Below are 22,096 nucleotides of genomic sequence, written 5' to 3' on the forward strand. Positions count from 1 at the left end.
CTGGGTGACTATAAAGGTGCTCTATAGGTATCTCCGAAGGTGTTCGTTGAGTTAGTATGGATCAATACTGGGATTTGTCACTCCGTGCGACGGAGAGGTATCTCGGGGCCCACTCGGTAGTACAACATCACAAACAAGTCTTTCAAGCAATGTGACTAAGTGTAAGTCACGGGATCTTATATTACGGAACGAGTAAAGAGACTTGCCGGTAACGAGATTAAAATAGGTATACGGACACCCACGATCGAATCTCGGGCAAGTAACATACCGAAGGACAAAGGGAATGACATACGGGATTATACGAATCCTTGGCACAGAGGTTCAACCGATAAGATCTTCGGAGAATATGTAGGATCCAATATGGGAATCCAGGTCCTTCTATTGGATATTGACCGAGGAGTATCTCGGGTCATGTGTGCATAGTTCTCGAACCCGCAGGGTCTGCACACTTAAGGTTCGATGATGTTTTAGTATAGTTGAGTTATATGTGTGGTTACCGAATGCTGTTCGGAGTCCCGGATGAGATCACGGACGTCATGAGGGTTTCTGGAATGGTCCAGAAACAAAGACTGATATATAGGATTGTTTCATTTGGTCACCGGAAAGATTTTGGGCATTACCGACAGTCTACCGGGAGTGGCGAATGTGTTCCGGGTATTCATCGGGAGGGGCCCACCCACCCGGGAGTGAGCCCAGTGACCCTAGGGTGGCGCACCATCCCTTAGTGGGCTGGTGAGGCCAGCCCAATAGGGCCATGGCGCCACAAGTGGAAAAACACCAAAGGAAAAAAGGAAAGAGGGAGGTGGGAAGGAAGAGGAGGACTCCTCCTTCCCCAAACCGAATTGGAGTAGGAGTCCTAATCTCCATTCGGCCGGCTTACCAAGGGGCTCCTTGAGCCCCAAGGCTAGCCCCTCCCCTCCTCCTATATATACTGGTGGTTTTAGGGGTTTTGAGACACAAGTTTGCCACGTGCAACTCAAACCTATACCACGTAGTTTTACCTCTAGATCAGATTTGTGCGGAGCTCAGGCGGATCCCTACAGGAGTAGATCATCACCACCACCGGAGCATCATCACGCTGCCGGAGAACTCATCTACTTCTCCGTCTCTCTTGCTGGATCAAGAAGGCCAAGCTGTACGTGTGCTGAACACGGACGTGCCGTCCGTTCGGCGCTAGATCGGAACAGACGAGGGTGATTTGAATCACGAAGCTGTACCACTACATCAACAGCATTTCTTAACGCTTCCTGCTTAGCGATCTACAAGGGTAGGTAGATCTAATCTCCTCTCATAGATGGACATCACCATGATAGGTCTTCGTGTGCGTAGGAAATTTTTTGTTTCCCATGCAACGTTCCCCAACAACATCATCTCGTCATCATTTCATCATCTCACCCACATAGCATGTGTTAAAAAATTGGGAGGGTTACGAAAAACTGGATGCACTTCATGTACAAAATGGACAATCTCTTTCGAAGTATCACGGTTTCGGACGAAATCTAATCTGTTAGGAAGGGATTTCATTTTTTTAACTTATTTCAACTCCAACCTTTTTGTGCGTTCAACATGCACCATTCAAAGCCACATCATGAATTTTCAACCCTTTTTTACTTTATTTGGTATTTTTCATGCATTTCCTCATTTTTTGAGCTAAATGACCCTGAAACTGAAAAGTACTACAAATGAACTCTGAAAAGATTGAAAGTTGGCATTATACCATCATTTGACCCACATAGTGTTGGGTAACGTAGAAATAATTCAAAATTTTCCAACGCCATATTCAGATCTTCCTATGGAGAGACCAGCAACGAGAGAGCGGTGAGAGCATCTTCATACCTTTGAAGATCGCGAAGCGGAAGCGTTGCTAGAACGCGGTTGATGGAGTCGTACTCGCTGCGATTCAGATCGCGGTGTGATTCCGATCTAGTGCCGAACCACGGCACCTCCGCGTTCAACACACATGCAGCTCGGTGACGTCTCCTGCACCTTGATCCAGCAAGGAGGAGGGAGAGGTTGAGGAAGAGCTCCGACACCACGACGGCGTGGTGGCGATGGAGCGATGAGGTCTCCCGGCACGGCTTCGCCAAGCACCGTAGGAGAGGAGGAAGAAGAGACACACGGCTGCGCCGAGAGAGAGAGAGAGAGAAATTCCCGTGTCTCCAATGGCCAAAACCCCCACTATATATAGGGGGAAGGGGAGGGTGGCGCTCCCCCTAGGGTTCCCACCCCTAAGGTGTGCGGCAGCCCTAGATGGGGCTGGAGGTGGCGGCTAGGAGGGGAGAGGGCGGTGGACCTTAGGCCCACCCGACTTAGGGTCCCCCCCTTTCCCTCTCTAGGCGCCTTGGGCTGGGTGTCGGGGACGCACAAGCCCACCCAGGGGTTGGTTCCCTCTCACGCTTAGCCCATGTAGCCTCCTGGGGCTAGTGGCCCCTCCCGGTGGACCTCCGGAACCCTTCCGGTGGTCCCGACACGTTGACGGTGGTGCCCGAAACATTTCCAGCGTCCAAACCCATCCTTCCTATATATCAATCTTTACCTCCGGACCATTCCGGAGCTCCTCGTGACGTCCGGGATCTCATCCGGGACTCCGAACAACCTTTGGTAACCTCGTATAACAATTCCCTATAACCCTGGCGTCATCGAACCTTAAGTGTGTAGACCCTACGGGTTCGGGAGGCATGCAGACATGACCGAGACACCTCTCTGGCTAATAACCATCAGCGGGGTATGGATACCCATGGTGGCTCCCACATGTTCCACGATGATCTCATTGGATGAACCACGATGTCAAGGATTCAATCAATCCCGTATACAATTCCCTTTGTCTATCGGTATAGAACTTGCCCGAGATTTGATCGTCGGTATCCCATACCTTGTTCAATCTCGTTACCGGTAAGTCTCTTTACTCGTTCTGTAGCACATCATCCCATGACTAACTCCTTAGTCACATTGAGCTCATTATGATGATGTTCTACCAAGTGGGCCAAGAGATACCTCTCTGTCACACGGAGTGACAAATCCCAATCTCGATTCGTGCCAACCCAACACACACTTTCTGAGATACCCGTAGTGCACCTTTATAGTCACCCAGTTACGTTGTGATGTTTTCCATATTGAACATCTTCAATATCTTGTCAAGGTATGTACCTTGTGAAAGACCTATCATGCGTCTCGATCTATCTCTACAGATCTTGATGCCTAATATGTATGATGTTGGAAATAAGCGCTAGAGGCAATAATAAATTAGTTCTTATTATATTTCCTTGTTCATAATAATCGTTTATTATCCATGCTAGAATTGTATTGATTGGAAACTCAAATACATGTGTGGATACATAGACAACACACTGTCCCTAGTGAGCCTCTAGTTGACTAGTTCGTTGATCAAAGATGGTCAAGGTTTCCTGGCCATAGGCAAGTGTTGTCACTTGATAACGGGATCACATCATTAGGAGAATCATGTGATGGACAAGACCCAAAATATGAACGTAGCATATTGATCGTGTCGTTTTATTGTATTGTTTTCTGCGTGTCAAGTATTTGTTCCTATGATCATGAGATCATATAACTCACTAGCACCGGAGGAATACCTTGTGTGCATCAAACATCGCAACGTAACCGGGTGACTATAAAGGTGCTCTACAGGTATCTCCGAAGGCGTCTGTTGAGTTAGTATGGATCAAGACTGGGATTTTTCACTCCGTGTGACGGAGAGGTATCTCGGGGTCCACTCGGTAATACAACATCACACACAAGCCTTGCAAGCAATGTGACTAAGTGTAAGTCACGGGATCTTGTATTACGAAACGAGTAAAGAGACTTGCCGGTAACGAGATTGAAATAGGTATGTGGATACCAACGATCAAATCTCGGGCAAGTAAAATACCGAAGGACGATGGGAATGACATACGGGATTATATGAATCCTTGATACTGAGGTTCAACCGATAAGATCTTCGGAGCATATGTAGGATCCAATATGGGAATCTAGGTCCCTCTACTGGATATTGACCGAGGAGTGTCTCGGGTCATGTCTACATAGTTCTCGAACCCGCAGGGTCTGCACACTTAAGGTTCGGTGACGTTTCGGTATAGTTGAGTTATAGGTGTTGGTAACGAAAAGTTTTTCACAGTCCCAAATGAGATCCAGGACGTCATGGGGAGCTTTGGAATGGTCCGGAGGTAAAGATTGTTATATAGGAAGTCCTGTTTTGGTCACCGGAAAAGTTTCGGGCTCAACGGTAGTGTACCGGGAGTGCCGGGAGGGGTGCCGGGGACCATCGGGAGGGGTGTCACGCCCCAAGGGGTCTCATGGGCTATGGGAAGAGATAAACCAGCCCCTAGTCGGCTGGAATAAGTTCCCACTAAGGCCCATAAGGTTTGAGAAGGAAAAAACACAAGGTGGAAAGAGTTTCCAAGTGGGAAGGTGGAATCCTACTCCAAGTAGGATTGGAGTAGGACTCCTCCACCTCCAGTTTAGGCCAAACCTTGAGGGTTTGAGGCTGCCTCCTCCCCGCACTCTCTCCTATATATACTAGAGGTATTGAGAGTTTTTGAGACACAACTTTGCCACGTGCTGCTCGACCCTATACCACGGAGTTTTTCCTCTAGATCGTATTTCTGTGGAGCTCGGGCGGAGTCCTGCAAGATTAGATCGTCACCACCACCGAAGCACCGTCACGCTGCCGGAGAAGTCTTCTACCTCTCCGCCCCCTCTTGCGGGATCAAGAAGGTGGAGATCGTCATCGAGCTATACGTGTGCTGAACACGGAGGTGCCGTCTGTTCGGCACTAGATCGAAACGGATCATGGGACGGATCGCGGGACGGTTCGTGGGGCGGTTCGTGGGGCGGTTCGAGGGACGTGAAGTAGTTCCACTACATCAACTACGTTTCTTAACGCTTCCTGCTGTGTGATCTACAAGGAGTAGATCCAAATCTCCTCTCGTAGATGGACATCACCATGATAGGTCTTCGTGTGCGTAGGAAAATTTTTGTTTCCCATGCAACGTTCCCCAACAGTGGCATCAAGAGCTAGGTTCATGCGTAGATGTTATCTCGAGTAGAACACAAAGGGTTTTGTGGATGGTGATGTTCGATTTGCTTCCCTCCTTAGTCTTTTCTCGATTCAGCGATATTGTTGGATTGAAGCGGCCCGGACCGACATTATTCGTACGCTTCCGAAAGACTCGTTTCATCGCTTTACATGCAACCTCGTTGCATAAAGATGACTGGCGGGTGTCGGTTTCTTCAACTTTAGTGGAATTGGTTTTGACCGAGGCGGTCCTTGGAGAGGTTAAATAGCAATTTGCACATCTCCGTTGTGGTATTTGCGTAAGTAAGATGCGATCAACTAGATACCCACTGCAACCACATAAAACATGCAACAACAATTAGAGGACGTCTAACTTGTTTTTGCAGGGTATGCTTGTGATATGATATGGCCAATGACGTGATGTGATATATTGGATGTATGAGATGATCATGTTGTAATAGTTAATATCGACTTGCACGTCAATGGTACGGCAACCGGCAGGAGCCATAGGGTTGTCTTTAAACTAACGTTTGTGCTTCCAGATGTGTTTACTATATTGCTAGAACGTAGCTTTAGTAGTAATAGCATGAGTAGCATGACAACCCCGATGGTGACACGTTGATGGAGCTCATGATGATGGAGATCATGGTGTGGCGCCGGTGAGAAGAAGATCGTGTCGGTGCTTTGGTGATGGAGATCAACAAGCACATGATGATGGCCATATCATGTCACTGATGAATTGCATGTGATGTTAATCCTTTTATGCACCTTATTTTGCTTAGAACGACGGTAGCATTATGAGGTGATCTCTCACTAAAATTTGAAGATGAAATTGTGTTCTCCCCGACTGTGCACCCTTGCTACAGTTCGTCGTTTTGAGACACCACGTGATGATCGGGTGTGATAGACTCAACGTTCACATACAACGGGTGCAAAACAGTGGAAATCTCGGGTTAAGCTTGACGAGCCTAGCATGTGCAGACATGGCCTCGGAACACATGAGACCGAAAGGTCGAGCATGAATCATATAGTTGATATGATTAGCATAGAGATGCTTACCACTGAAACTATTCTCGACTCACGTGATGATCGGACTTGAGATAGTGGATTTGGATCATGTACCACTCAAATGACTAGAGAGATGTACTTTTTGAGTGGGAGTTCTTAAGTAATATGATTAATTGAACTAATTATCATGAACATAGTCTAATGGACTTTGCGAATTACGATGTAGCTTGCGCTATAGGTCTACTGTTTTTATATGTTCCTAGAGAAAATTCAGTTGAAAGTTCATAGTACCAACTTTGCGGACTTAATCCGTAAAACCGAGGATTGTCCTCATTGTTGCGCAGAAGGCTTATGTTCTTAATGCACCACTCGGTGTGCTGCATCTCGAGTGTCGTATGTGGATGTTGCGAACATCTGACATACACGTTTTTGATGACTACGTGATAGTTCAGTGCGCAATACTTAATGGCTTAGAAGCAAGGCGCCGAAGACGTTTTGAAAACGTCGCAGAACATAGGAGATGTTCAAAGAGATGAAATTGAGATTTCATGCTCGTGCCCTTGTTGAGAGGTATAAGACCTCCTACAAGATTCTTTGCCTACAAAGTAAAGGAGAAAAGCTCAAACCGTTGAGCATGTTCTCAGATTGTGTGAGTACAACAATCACTTGAATCAAGTGGGAGTTAGTCTTCCAGATGAGATAGTGATGGTTCTCCAAAGTCACTGCCACTAAGCTGCTTGAGCTTCGTGATGAACTATAACATATCAAGGATAGATATGATGATCCTTGAGTGATTCGCAATGTTTGACACTGCGAAAGTAGAAATCAAGAAGCAGCATCAATTATTGATGGTTAGTAGAACCACTAGTTTCAAGAAGGGCAAGGGCTAAAAAGGGATACTTCATGGAACGGCAAACCAGTTGTTGTTCTGATGAAGAAACCCAAAGATTGAACCCAAACCCAAGACTAAGTGCTTCTGTTAAGAGGGGAACGGTCACTGAGGCGGAGCTACCCTAGATACTTGGTAAAAAAGAAGGCCGGCAAAAGTCGACATAAGTATATGTGATATATATGATATTGATGTGTGCTTTACTGGTACTCCTAGTAGCACGAGGGTATTGGATACCGGTTCGATTGCTAAGTAAATAGTAACTCGAAATGAAAGCTATGGTATAAACGGAGACTGGCTAAAGGCGAGGTGACGATATGTGTTGGAAGTGTTTCCAAGGTTGATGTGATCGAACATTGCACGCTCCCTCTATCACCGGATTGGTGGTAAAACCTAAATAATTGCTATTTGGTGTTTGTGTTGAGCATGAATATGATTGGATCGTGTTTATTGCAATATAATTATTCACTTAAAGAGAATAATAGTTATTCTATTTGCTTGAATAATTACTCTCAATGGTTTATTGAATCTCGATCGTAGTGTTACACATGTTCATAATATTGGTGCCAAAAGATATAAAGTAATAATGATAGCACCACTTAGTTGTGGCACTGCCACTTGAGTCATGTTGGTGTAAAATGCATGAAGAAGCTCCATGCCGATGGATCTTTGTACTCACTCATTTTTGAAACGTTTGAGACATGCAAACCATACCTGTTGGTATAAATGCATGAAGAAGATCCATAGAGATGGATTGTTTGGACTCACTTGATTTTGACTCACTTGAGACATGCAAATCATGCCACATGAAACAAGAGAGTAACTTGTTGGGAGTAATACATTTTTGATGTGTGCAGTCCAATGAGTGCTAAGGCACACAGTGGATATCGTTATGTTCTTACTTCACTGACGATTTGAGTAGATACGGGAGTATTTACTTGATGAATCACAAGTTTGAAATATTGAAAAGTTTAATGCTATTTCAGAGTGAAGATCGTCGTGACAAGAGGATAAACTGTCTACAATATGATCATAGAGATGAATATCTGAGTTGTGATTTTTGGTACGCAGTTAGAACAAAGTGAAAATTGTTTCGCGGTTCATGCCACCTGGAACACCATAGTGTGATGATGTGTCTGAACATCATAGCCACGCCCTTTTTGATATGTTGCATACCATGATGTCTCTTATCAAATTGCCACTTCGTTTATGGGTTATGCATTAGAGACAACCGCATTCACTTTAAATAGGGCACCACGTATTTCCGTTGAGATGACACAGTATAGACTATGGTTTGGAGAAACCTGAGCTGTCGTTTCTTAAAGTTTGGGGTTGCGACACTTATGTGAAAAAGTTTCAGTCTGATAAGCTCGAACCCAAAGCGGATAAATGCATCTTCATAGGATATCCAAAACAATTGGATACATCTCCTATCTCAGATCCGGAAGCAAAGTGTTTGTTTTTAGAAACGGGTCCTTTCTCGAGGAAAGGTTTCTCTCGAAAGAATTGAGTGGGAGGGTGGTGGAACTTGATGTGGTTAGTGAACCGTCACTTCAACCAGTGTGTAGCAGGGCGCAGGAAGATGTTCCTGTGGCACCTACACCAATTGAAGTAGAAGCTGATGATGGTGATCATTAGAGCTTCGGATCAAGTTACTACGAACCACATAGGTCGACAAAGGTCACGTACTACTACAGAGTGGTAGGGTAACCCTGTCTTGGAGGTCATGTTGTTGAACAACAATGAACCTACGAGTTATGGAGAAGCAATGGTGGGCACGGATTCCCACAAATGGCTGGAGGCCATGATATCCAAGAGAGGATCCATGTATAAAACAAAGTGTAGACTTTGGAAGAACTACTTGATGGTAGTAAGACTATTAAGTAAAGATGGATCTTTAAAAGGAAGACATGCGATGATGGTGATAAGTCACTATTAAGAAAAGCTCGACTTGTCGCAAAGATGTTTTCGACAAGATCAAAGAGTTGACTATGATGTTACTTTCTCACTCGTAGAGATGCTAAAAGTCTGTTGGAATTATGTTAGTAGTTGCTTCATTATTTGTGAAATATTGCACATAGGAAGTCAAAACATTGTTTCCTCGATGGTTTCCTTGAGGAAAGATTGTATGTGATACAATCAGAAGGTTTTGTCGATCCTAAGGATACTAACAAGTATGCAAGCTCCAGCGATCCTTTTATGGACTGGTGCAAGCATCTCGGAGTTGGAATATACACTTTGATGAGATGATCAAAGCTTTTGGGTTTGTGCAAGGTTTATGAGAAACTTGTATTTCCAAAGAAGTGAGTGGGAGTGCTATAGTATTTCTGATAAATTATATGGGGTTCACATATTGTTGATCGGAAGTAATGTAGAATTTCTGTAAAGCATAAAGGTTGTTTGAAAGGGGTTTTTCAAAGGAAAACCTGGATTGAGCTACTTGAACATTGAGCATCAAGTTCTATGGAGATAGATCGATACACTTAATAGAAGTTTCAACAAAATGCATGCCTTGACAAGTTTTTGAAGGAGTACAAAATAGATCAGCAAAGAAGGAGTTCTTGGCTGTGTTGTAAGGTGTGACTCAAAAGCCCGACCATGGCAGAAGAAAGAGAAAGGACGAAGGTCGTCCCCTATGCCTTAGTCGTAGACTCTACAGTATGCCATGCTGTGTAGCGCACCTGATGTGTGCCTTGTCACAAGTATGTTAAGAGGTACACAGAGTGATGCGGGATTGAATCACTGAACAATGGTCAAAGTTATCCTTAGTAACTAATAGACTAAGGAATTTTTCTTGATTATGGAGGTGGTTGATACGTCCATTTTGCATCATGCTTTCATGTTGATATTTATTGCTTTTTGGGCTGTTATATTACTTGTGGTACCATACTTATGCCTTTTCTCTCTTATTTTGCAAGGTTTATTTGAAGAGGGAGAATTCAGACAGCTGGAATTCTGGACTAGAAAAGGACCAAATCTTAGTCCACTATTCTGCACATCTCCAAATGCCCTGAAAAGTTACGTGGATTTTGTTGGGATTATATAAAAAATACTGGGCGAAAGAACTACCGAAGGGGGGCTGCCAGGGCGCCACAAGCCCTGACATCGCCACCCCCCTGGTGGCGGAGTGGGGGCTTGTGGGCTCCCTGATGGCCCACTAGCCCCCCTCTTTTGCTATATGAAGGGTCTTGGTCCAGAAAAAATCAGACGGGAGCTTTTTCGTGGTTTCGCCGCCTCCTCGAGGCGGAACTTGAGCAGATCCAATCTAGAGCTCCGGCAGGACGATCCTGCCGGGGAAACTTCACTCCCGGAGGGGGAAATCATCGTCATCGTCATCACCAACACTCCTATTGTTGGAGGGGAGGCATCTTCATCAACATCTTCATCAGCACCATCTCCTCTCCAATCCCTAGTTCATCTCTTGTAACCAATCTACGTCTCGCAACTCCGATTGGTACTTGTAAGGTTGCTAGTAGTGTTGATTACTCTTTGTAGTTGATGCTAGTTGGATTACTTGGTGGAAGAGTTTATGTTCAGATCCTTGATGCTATTCATTACACCTCTGATCATGATTATGATTATGTTTTGAGAGTAGTTACTTTTGTTCCTGAGGACATGGGATAAGTCATGTTAATAATAGTCATGTGAATTTGATATTCGTTCGGTATTTTGATATGTTGTATGTTGTCTTTTCCTCTAGTGGTGTTATGTGAACGTCGACTACATAACACTTCACCATATTTGGGCCTAGAGGAAGGCATTGGGGAGTAGTAAGTAGATGATGGGTTGCTGGAGTGACAGAAGCTTAAACCCCAGTCTATGCGTTGCTTCGTGAGGGGCTGATTTGGATCCACTAGTTTAATGCTATGGTTAGAATTTGTCTTAATTCTTCTTTTGTAGTTGCAGATGCTTGCGAGAGAGGTTAATCATAAGTGGGATTCTTGTCCAAGTAAGGGCAGCACCCAAGCGCCGGTCCACCCACATATCAAACTATCAAAGTAACGAACGCGAATCATATGAACATGATGAAACTAGCATAACAGAAATTCCCGTGTGTCCTCGGGAGCGTTTTTTCCCCCTATAAGACTTTGTTCAGGCTTGTCCCTTGCTACAGAAGGGATTGGCCACTTTCTGCACCGTTGCTACTACTTGTTACTTGTTACTCTTTGCTTGCTACGTTTCACCCCACTACACAATCACTTGTTACCGCTACTTTCAGTGCTTGCAGTTGTTACCTTGCTGAAATCCGTTTATCAGAGCCTTCTGCTCCTCGTTGGGTTCGACACTCTTACTTATCGAAAGGACTACGATTGATCCCCTATACTTGTGGGTCATCAGTGGTTAAAGAGTTCGTCGTAAAGGGTTACGTTGATGCAAGCTTTGACACTAATCCGAATAACTATGAGTAGTAAAACGGATTCGTATAGTAGAGTATATATTTGGAGTATTTCCGAATAGCACGTAGTAGCAGCATCTATAAGATGACATAAAGATTTGTAAAGCACACACGGGTCTGAAAGATTCAAAACCGTTGACTAAAACCTCTCTCACAAGCAACACGTGATCAGAACCCAGAACTATATGGGTGTTGGATTCATTAAAATCACATGGTGATGTGAACTAGATTATTGGCTCTAGTGCAAGTGGGAGACTGTTGGAAATATGCCCTAGAGGCAATAATAAATTAGTTATTATTATATTTCCATGTTCATAATAATTTTTTATTATCCATGCTAGAATTGTATTGATTGGAAACTCAAATACATGTGTGGATACATAGACAACACACTGTCCCTTGTGAGCCTCTAGTTGACTAGTTCGTTCATCAAAGATGGTCAAGGTTTCCTGGCCATAGGCAAGTGTTGTCACTTGATAACGGGATCACATCATTAGGAGAATCATGAGATGGACAAGGCCCAAACTATGAACGTAGCATATTGATCGTGTCGTTTTATTGCTATTGTTTTCTGCGTGTCAAGTATTTGTTCCTATGACCATGAGATCATATAACTCACTAGCACCGGAGGAATACCTTGTGTGCATCAAACGTCGCAACGTAACTGGGTGACTATAAAGGTGCTCTACTGGTATCTCCGAACGTGTCCGTTCAATTAGTATGGATCAAGACTGGGATTTGTCACTCCGTAATTCACATCACACACAAGTCGTGCAAGCAATGTGACTAAGTGTAAGTCACGGGATCTTGTATTACGGAACGAGTAAAGAGACTTGCCGGTAACGAGATTGAAATAGGTATGCGGATACCGACGATCAAATCTCGGGCAAGTAACATACCGAAGGACAATGGGAATGACATACGGGATTATATGAATCCTTGACACTGAGGTTCAACCGATAAGATATTCGGAGAATATGTAGGATCCAATATGGGCATCCAGGTACCCCTATTGGATATTGACTGAGGAGTGTCTCGGGTCATGTCTACATAGTTCTCGAACCCACAGGGTCTGCACACTTAAGGTTCGGTGATGTTTCGGTATAGTTGAGTTATAGGTGTTGGTAACCGAAAGTTGTTCGGAGTCCCAGATGAGATCCAGGACGTCATGAGGAGCTTCGGAATGGTCCGGAGGTAAAGATTGATATATAGGAAGTCCTGTTTTGGTCACCGGAAAAGTTTCGGGCTCATCGGTAGTGTACCGGGAGTGTCGGGAGGGGTGACGGGGACCATCGGGAGGGGCGTCACGCCCCAAGGGGTCTCATGGGCTATGGGAAGAGATAAACCAGCCCCTAGTGGGCTGGAATAAGTTATCACTAAGGCCCATAAGGTTTGAGAAGCAAAAAACACAAGGTGGAAAGAGTTTCCAAGTGGGAAGGTGGAATCCTACTCCAAGTATGATTGGAGTAGGACTCCTCCACCTCCAATTTTGGCCAAACCTTGACAGTCTGTTTGGTAGCTTGAGGTAAAGGGAATGGGAATTCATAAATGGGAGTTTGTAGAGGGATTGGACTTGGGAAGTGGACTATTAGTCCTAATCCCACGTTTGGTACGTGTTGGAAATTGCTTGTGGGAATTTGATAGGAAATAAGTCTTTAAATAAATAAATTAGATATTTTCATGTAAATAACACGAGAGAAGGGACTATATCTGTATCGATGTGATGAGAAAAGCTACAAGAAACCAGAACTTGTTGACGTCTCCTCTTATATCGGGAGGTTTTTCATGCGGGGCATGCATAACAAACAGTTTTTTTTCATTTGTCAATTCCCTTTCCCCAGCTGAATTACCAGGCATCCCTAGGGAAGAGATACGAGGGAGTTGGCCCTCTCAATTCCCAATCCTCGTCCCTCCTAAATTCCTCTTACCCTGAACCATACAAGGGAGTTTTAGTCTCATGTCCTCTCAATTCCCATTCCCTAGTTTTAATTCCCCTCAACCAAACAGGCTGTGAGGGTTTGAGGCTGCCTCCTCTCCTCCCTCCCTCCTATATATACTAGAGATATTGAGTGTTTTTGAGACACAACTTTGCCACGTGCTGCTCGACCCTATACCACGCAGTTTTTCCTCTAGATCGTATTTCTGCGGAGCTCGGGCGGAGCCGTGCAGGATTAGATCGTCACGACCACCGGAGCACCGTCATGCTGCCGGAGAACTCTTCTACCTCTCCGCCCCCTCTTGCTGGATCAAGAAGGTGGAGATCGTCATCGAGCTGTACGTGTGTTGAACGCGGAGGTGTCGTCCGTTCGGCACTAGATCGGAACGGATCGTGGGACGGATCGTGGGACGGTTCGTGGGGCGGTTCGAGGGACGTGAAGACGTTCCACTACATCAACCGCGTTTCTTAACGCTTCCTGCTGTGCGATCTACAAGGGTACGTAGATCCAAATCTCCTCTCGTAGATGGACATCACCATGATAGGTCTTCGTGTGCATAGGAAAATTTTTGTTTCCCATGCAACGTTCCCCAACATATGCAGCTTCTCCAAGGTCCTTCATTCAAAAACTCTTGTTCAAGTAGGCCTTTATGCTCTCCAATAACTCTATATTATTCCCCATCAATAGTATGTCATCCACATACAGTATGAGGAAAGCTACAGAGCTCCCACTCATTTTCTTGTACAGACAGGCTTCTCCATAAACATGTATGAACCCAAACGCTTTAATCACCTCATTAAAGCGAATGTTCCAACTCCGAGATGCTTGCACCAGTCCATAGATGGAGCGCTGGAGCTTGCATACCTTGTTAGCACTCTTAGGATCGACAAAACCTTTTGGTTGCATCATATACAACTCTTCCTTAAGATACCCGTTAAGGAACGTTGTTTTGACGTCCATTTGCCAAATTTCATAATCATGAAAAGCGGAAATTGCTAACATGATTCGGACTGACTTTAGCTTCGCTACGGGAGAGAAAGTCTCATCGTAGTCAACTCCTTGAATTTGTAGAAAACCCTTTGCGACAAGTTGAGCTTTGTAAACGGTCACATTACCGTTTGCGTCAGTCTTCTTCTTGAAGATCCATTTATTTTCTATGGCTCGCCGATCATCGGGCAAGTCCACCAAAGTCCATACTTTGTTCTCATACATGGATCCTATCTCGGATTTCATAGCCTCAAGCCATTTGTTGGAATCTGGGCCCGCCATTGCTTCTTCATAGTTCGAAGGTTCACCGTTGTCTAACAACATGATTTCCATCACAGGGTTGCCGTACCACTCTGGTGCGGAACGTGCCCTTGTGGACCTTCGTGGTTCATTAGCAACTTGATCCGAAGCTTCATGATCATCATCATTAACTTCCTCTCCAGTTGGCGTAGGCGCCACGGGAACAATTTCCCGTGTTGCGCTACTCTCCAGTTCGAGAGGGGGTGTAATTACCTCATCAAGTTCTACTTTCCTCCCACTTACTTCTTTCGAGAGAAACTCTTTCTCTAGAAAGGATCCGTTCTTGGCAACAAAGATTTTACCTTCGGATCTAAGATAGAAGGTATACCCAATAGTTTCCTTAGGGTATCCTATGAATACACATTTCTCCGCTTTGGGTTCGAGCTTCTTTGGTTGAAGTTTCTTCACATAAGCATCGCAGCCCCAAACTTTTAGAAACGACAGCTTAGGTTTCTTGCCAAACCATAATTCATACGGTGTCGTCTCAACGGATTTAGACGGTGCCCTAATTAAAGTGAATGCTGCAGTTTCCAATGTGTATCTCCAAAATGATAGCGGTAAGTCGGTAAGAGACATCATACATCGTACCATATCTAATAAAGTGTGATTACGACTTTCATACACTCCATTATGTTGCGGTGTGCCAGGCGGCGTCAGTTGTGAAACAATTCCATGTGTCCTTAGGTGTGTGCCAAACTCGTGACTCAAATATTCTCCTCCACGATCAGGTCGTAGACATTTTATTTTTCTATCACGTTGATTCTCAACCTCACTCTGAAATTCCTTGAACTTTTCAAATGTTTCAGATTTGTGCTTCATCAAGTAGATATACCCATACCTACTCAAATCATCGGTGAGAGTGAGAACATAACGATAGCCACCGCGAGCTTCAACGTTCATTGGACCACACACATCATTATGTATTATTTCCAATAAGTCGGTTGCTCTCACCATTATTCTTGAGAATGGAGTCTTAGTCATCTTGCCCATGAGGCACGGCTTGCATGTGTCAAATGATTCAAAGTCAAGAGACTCTAACAATCCATCAGTATGGAGTTTCTTCATGCGCTTAACACCGATATGACCAAGGCGACAGTGCCACAAGTATGTGGGACTATCATTATCAACTTTGCATATTTTGGTATTCACACTATGAATATGTGTAACATCACGATCGAGATTCATCAAGAATAAACCATTCACCAGTGGAGCATGACCATAAAACATATCACTCATATAAATAGAACAGCCATTATTCTCTGACTTAAATGAGTAGCCGTCTCGCATTAAGCAAGACCTTGATATAATGTTCATGCTCAAAGCTGGAACTAAAGAACAATTATTAAGGTTTAAAGCTAATCCCGAAGGTAGATGTAGAGGCAGCGTGCCAACGTCGATCACATCGACCTTGGAGCCATTCCCGACGCGCATTGTCACCTCGTCCTTGGCCAGCCTCCGTTTATTTTGCAGTTCCTGCTTTGAGTTGCAAATGTGAGCAACAGCACCGGTATAAAATACCCAGGAGCTACTACGAGCGCTAGTAAGGTACACATCAATAACATGTATATCATACATACCTTTAACGTTGTCGGCCTTCTTATCCGCTAAGTACTTGGGGTAGTTCCGCTTCCAGTGACCTTTTCCCTTGCAATAGAAGCATTCAGTCTCAGACTTGGGTCCATTCTTTTTCTTCTTCCCGGCATCTGGCTTACCGGGCGCAGCAACGGCTTTGCCGTCTTTCTTGAAGTTTTTCTTACCCTTGCCTTTCTTGAAACTGGTGGTCTTATTGACCATCAACACTTGATGCTCTTTCTTGACTTCTACTTCTGCAGATTTCAGCATCGAGTATAACTCGGGAATGGTCTTCTCCATCCCTTGCATGTTGTAGTTCAGCACAAAAACCTTGTAGCTTGGTGGGAAAGACTGGAGGATTCTGTCAATTACACCGTCATCCGGAAGTACGACTCCAAGCTGAGTCAGATGTCCGTGCAACCCAAACATTCTGAGAATATGCTCACTAACAGAAATGTTCTCCTCCATCTTGCAGCTAAAGAACTTGTCAGAGACTTCATATCTCTCGACCCGGGCATGAGCTTAAAAAACTAGCTTCAGCTCCTGGAACATCTCATATGCTCCGTGTTGCTCAAAACGCCTTTGGGGCCCCGGTTCTAAACTGTATAGCATGCCACACCTAACCAGAGACTAGTCATCACTCCGCGCTTGCTAGATGTTCTAAACATCTTGGGCTGCCGCGGGAACAGGGGGCACCTAGCGGTACATTAGGACATAAGCCTTCTTGTATGCAATGAGGATGAGCTTCAAGTTGCGGACCCAGTCTGCATAGTTGCTACCATCATCTTTCAGCTTTTTTTTCTCTAGGAACGCGTTGAAATTGAGGTTGACGGGTGCGTTAGCCATTGGATCTACAATATTTGTAAAGAGAACTTTTAGACTAATTTCATGATAATTAAGTTCATTTAATCAAATTAAGTATGAACTCTCACTTAAATCGACATCCCTCTAGTCATATAAGTGATACATGATCCATGTCGACTAACCCGTGTCCGATCATCACATGAGACGGACTAGTCGTCATGGTGAGCAACTTCATGGTGATCGTATTCAACCATACGACTCATGTTCGACCTTTCAGTCTCTCGTATTCGATGTCATGTATGTACATGCTAAGCTCGTCGAGTCAAGCTAAGTGTTTCGCGTGTGTAAATCTGGCTTACACCCGTTGTATGCGAACGTTAGAATCTATCACACCCGATCATCACGTGGTGCTTCGAGACAACGATCCTTCGCAACGATGCACACTTAGGGGAATACGTTCTCGAAATTTTATGACGGATCATCTTATTATTCTACCATCGTTCTAAGCAATAAGATGAAAAACATGATAAACATCACATGCAATCATATAGTGACATGATATGGCCATTATCATCTTTGCTCCTTCGGTCCCCATCTTCGGGCATCGCATGATCATCATCTTCACCGGCGTGACACCATGATCTCCATCATCGTGTCTCCGTGAAGTCATCACGCAAACTACTACTACTACTACAGCTAACCGTTAGCAATGAAGTAAAAGTAGTAAACACATGGTGTTGCATCTCATACAATAAATTAAGACAACTCCTATGGCTCCTGCCGGTTGTCATACTCATCGACATGCAATTCGTGAATCCTATTACAAGAACATGATCATCTCATACATCACACATGTAACATCACATCCTTTGGCCATATCACATCACATGTCAAACCCTGCAAAAACAAGTTAGACGTCCTCTAATTGTTGTTGCAAGTTTTACGTGGCTGATTTGGGTTTCTAGCAAGAACGCCTTCTTACCTACGTGACAGCCACAACGATGATATGCCAAAGCTATTTACCCTTCATAAGGACCCTTTCATCAAATCAAATCCGACTAGAGTGGGAGAGACAGACACCCGCTAGCCACCTTATGCACCTAGTGCATGTTAGTCAGTGGAACCTGTCTCACGTAAGCATACGTGTAAGGTCGGTCCGGGCCGTTTCATCCCACAATACTACCGGAAAAGAATAAGACTAGTAGCGGCAAGCAATTGACAAAATTAGCGCCCACAACCTTTTGTGTTCTACTCGTGCAAAGAATCTACGCATAGAAAACCTGGCTCTGATACCACTGTTGGGTAACGTAGCAATAATTCAAAATTTTCCTACTCCATATTCAGATCTTCCTATGGAGAGACCAGCAACGAGAGAGGGGTGAGAGCATCTTCGTACCTTTGAAGATCGCTAAGCGGAAGCGTTGCTAGAACGCGGTTGATGGAGTCGTACTCGTTGCGATTCAGATCACGGTGTGATTCCGATCTAGTGCCGAACCACGGCACCTTCGTGTTCAACACACGTGCAGCCCGGTGACGTCTCCCGCACCTTGATCCAGCAAGGAGGACGGAGAGGTTGGGGAAGAGCTCCGGCAGAACGACGGCATGGTGGCGATGGAGCGATGAGGTCTCCCGGCAGGGCTTCACCAAGCACCGTGGGAGAGGAGGAAGAAGAGAGACAGGGTTGCGCCGAGAGATTGAGAAATTACCGTGTCTCCAATGGCCAAAAACCCCCACTATATATAGGGGGAAGGGGAGGGTGGTGCCCCCCTAGGGTTCCTACCCCTAAAGGGTGCGGCAGCCCTAGATGGGGCTGGAGGTGGCGGCCAGGAGGGGAGAGGGGGTGGCGCACCCCTGGTGGGCCTTAGGCCCACCTAACTTAGGGTTCCCCCCCCCCCCTTCCCTCTCTAGGCGCCTTGGGCTGGGTGTGGGGGCGCACCAGCCCCTGGGGCTGGTTCCCTCTCACACTTAGCCCATGTAGCCTCCTGGGGCAGGTGGCCCCTCCCGGTGGGCCTCCGGAACCCTTTCGATGGTCCCGGCACGTTGCCGGTGGTGCCCGAAACATTTCCGGCGTCCAAACCCATCCATCCTATATATCAATCTTTACCTCCGGACCATTCCGGATCTCCTCGTGACGTTCGGGATCTCATCCGGGACTCCGAACAACCTTCGGTAACCTCGTATAACAATTCCCTATAACCCTAGCGTCATCGAACCTTAAGTGTGTAGACCCTACGGGTTCGGGAGGCATGCAGACATGACCGAGACACCTCTCCATCCAATAACCATGAGCGGGGTCTGGATACCCATGGTGGCTCCCACATGTTCCACGATGTCAAGGATTCAATCAATCCCGTATACAATTCCCTTTGTCTGTCGGTATAGAACTTGCCCGAGATTCGATCGTCGGTATCCCATACCTTGTTCAATCTCGTTACCGGTAAGTCTCTTTACTCGTTCCGTAGCACATCATCCCGTGACTAACTCCTTAGTCACATTGATCTCATTATGATGAAGTTCTACCGAGTGGGCCCAGAGATACCTCTCCGTCACATGGAGTGACAAATCCCGATCTCGATATGTGCCAACCCAACAGACACTTTCGGAGATACCCGTAGTGCACCTTTATAGTCACCCAGTTTCGTTGTGGCATTTGATACACCCAAAGCACTCCTACGGTATCCGGGAGTTGCACAATCTCACGGTCGAAGAAAAAGACACTTGACATTAGAAAAGCTTTAGCATACGAACAACACGATCTAGTGCTATGCTTAGGGTTGGCTCTTGTCCATCACATCATTCTCCTAATGATGTGATCCCGTTATCAATGACATCCAATGTCCATGATCAGGAAACCATGATCATTTATTGATCAACGAGCTAGCCAACTAGAGGCTTGCTAGGGACACATTCTGATCTATTTATTCACGCATGTATTACTGTTTCCTGTTAATACAATTATAGCATGAACAATAGACGATTATCATGAACAAGGAAATATGATAATAACCATTTTATTATTGCCTCTAGGGCATATTTCCAACACATAGCATGTGCTACAAAGTTGTGAGGGTTACGGCAAAAACTCGATGCACTTCGTGTACAAAATCAATAATCTCTTTCGAAGTATCAAGGTTTCAGACGAAAACACATGTGTTACAATGGGATTTCAATTTTTGAACTTATTTCAGCTCCAGAATTTTTGTGCATTGAACTTGCACCATTCAAAGCCACATCATCAATTTTCAACCGCTTTTGACTTCGTTTGGTATTTTTTGTACATTTACTCATTTTTTTGAGCTAAATGACCCTGAAATTGAAAAACACTATAAAATGAACTCTGAAAAGGTTGAAAGTTAGCATGCTTTCATCATTTCACCCACATAACATGTGTTAAAAAGTTGACAGGGTTACGACAAAAACTGGATGCACTTCGTGTACAAAATGGATAATCTCTTTCGAAGTATCAAGATTTTGGACTAAAACTCATCTGTTACAATGGGTTTCATTTTTAAACTTATTTCAACTCCAGACTTTTTGTGCATTCAACATGCACCATTCAAAGCCACATCATCAATTTTCAACCCTTTTTTTACTTCATTTGGTATTTTTCATGCATTAACTCATTTTTTGAGCTAAATGATCTTGAAATTGAAAAACACTACAAATGAACTCTGAAAAGGTTGAAAGTTGGCATGGTATCATCATTTCACCCACATAGCATGTGGTAAAAAGTTGAGGGGGTTATGGCAAAAACTGGATGCACTTCGTGTACAAAATCGACAATCTCTTTCGAAGTATCAGGGTTTCGGACGAAAACTCATGTGTTACAAAGGGATTTCATTTCTTCGCGTAATCAAATCCATCATCAGAGCCATCATCAGAATAGTCTTGGAGAGAAAGTCTTCATTTTTTTTGCTTATTGCACCGTAACCATGGATAATCTTCATCGCTTAACAGGGTGCTTGGGTCAGCCTTCACTTTAAAGGGAGGAATTTCATGAAACTTCTCATAATCTTCAGTCATCTCTGTCTTGCCCTCCACTCCCACGATGTCTCTTTTCCCTGAAAGAACTATGTGGAGCTTTCGCTCATCGTATTATGTATTCGCTTCCTTATCTTTTCTTTTTCTCGGTTTGGTAGACATGTCCTTCACATAAAAAACATGTGCCACATCATTGGCTAGGACGAATGGTTCGTCTCTGTACCCAAGACAGTTTAGGTCCACTCTTGTAATTTCGTACTGTGAGTCTACTTGTACCCTGCATCTTGACAGATTGACCCATTTGCACCAAAACAAAGGGTCCTCAAAATCATGTCCATAGTCAAGTTCCAATATGTCCACTATGTAACCATAATATGTGTCCGTTCCCCTCTTGGTTGCTGCATCAAAGCGGACACCATTATTTTGGTTGGTGCTCTTTTGATATTAGGCGATCGTGTAAAATGTATTGCCATTTATCTCATACCCTTTGTAAGTCAATACAGTATTAGATGGTCCTCTGGCCAACGAGTAAAGCTCATCTTTAATAGTGTTGTCAACCATGAGATGTGTTTGCAACCAACTGCCGAAAGTACTGATGTGTTCACATGCAATCCAGTCATCACACTGCTCCGGGTGTTTGGAGCGCAGAATATTCTTGTGTTTATTTTGACATACGGGGTCACCAAGGTAGAATACTATATAACTGTGTAGTGTGCTTGAGCCCAAGAATGCCCGTCCATACATATTATTGAGTCCGCTCCTAGCGTGCCTTTTCCAGTCAGTCTCCCCTCATACCGCGATTGAGGGAGACCAATCTTCTTAAGGTCAGGAAGGAAGTTAACACAAAACCCAATGACCTCCTCTGTTTGATGGTCCATGTAGATGCTTCCTTCTGGCCTAGCACGGTTACAAACATATATCTTTAAGACTCCCATGCACCTCTCAAAGGGGAACATATTGTGTAGAAATACAGGGCCGAGAATGCCAATCTCGACGACTAGATGAACTAGGACGTGCGTCATGATATTGAAGAAGGATGGTGGGAACACAAGCTCAAAACTGACAAGACATTGCACCAAATCACTCTTTAACCTTGGTATGATTTATGGATCGATTACCTTCTTAGAGATTGCATTTAGGAATGCACATAGCTTCACAATGGCTAATCAAACATTTTCCGGTAGAAGCCC

This window comes from Hordeum vulgare, chromosome 1H (genome assembly GCF_904849725.1).
Source record: "Hordeum vulgare subsp. vulgare chromosome 1H, MorexV3_pseudomolecules_assembly, whole genome shotgun sequence".
NCBI classification, from domain to species: domain Eukaryota; kingdom Viridiplantae; phylum Streptophyta; class Magnoliopsida; order Poales; family Poaceae; genus Hordeum; species Hordeum vulgare.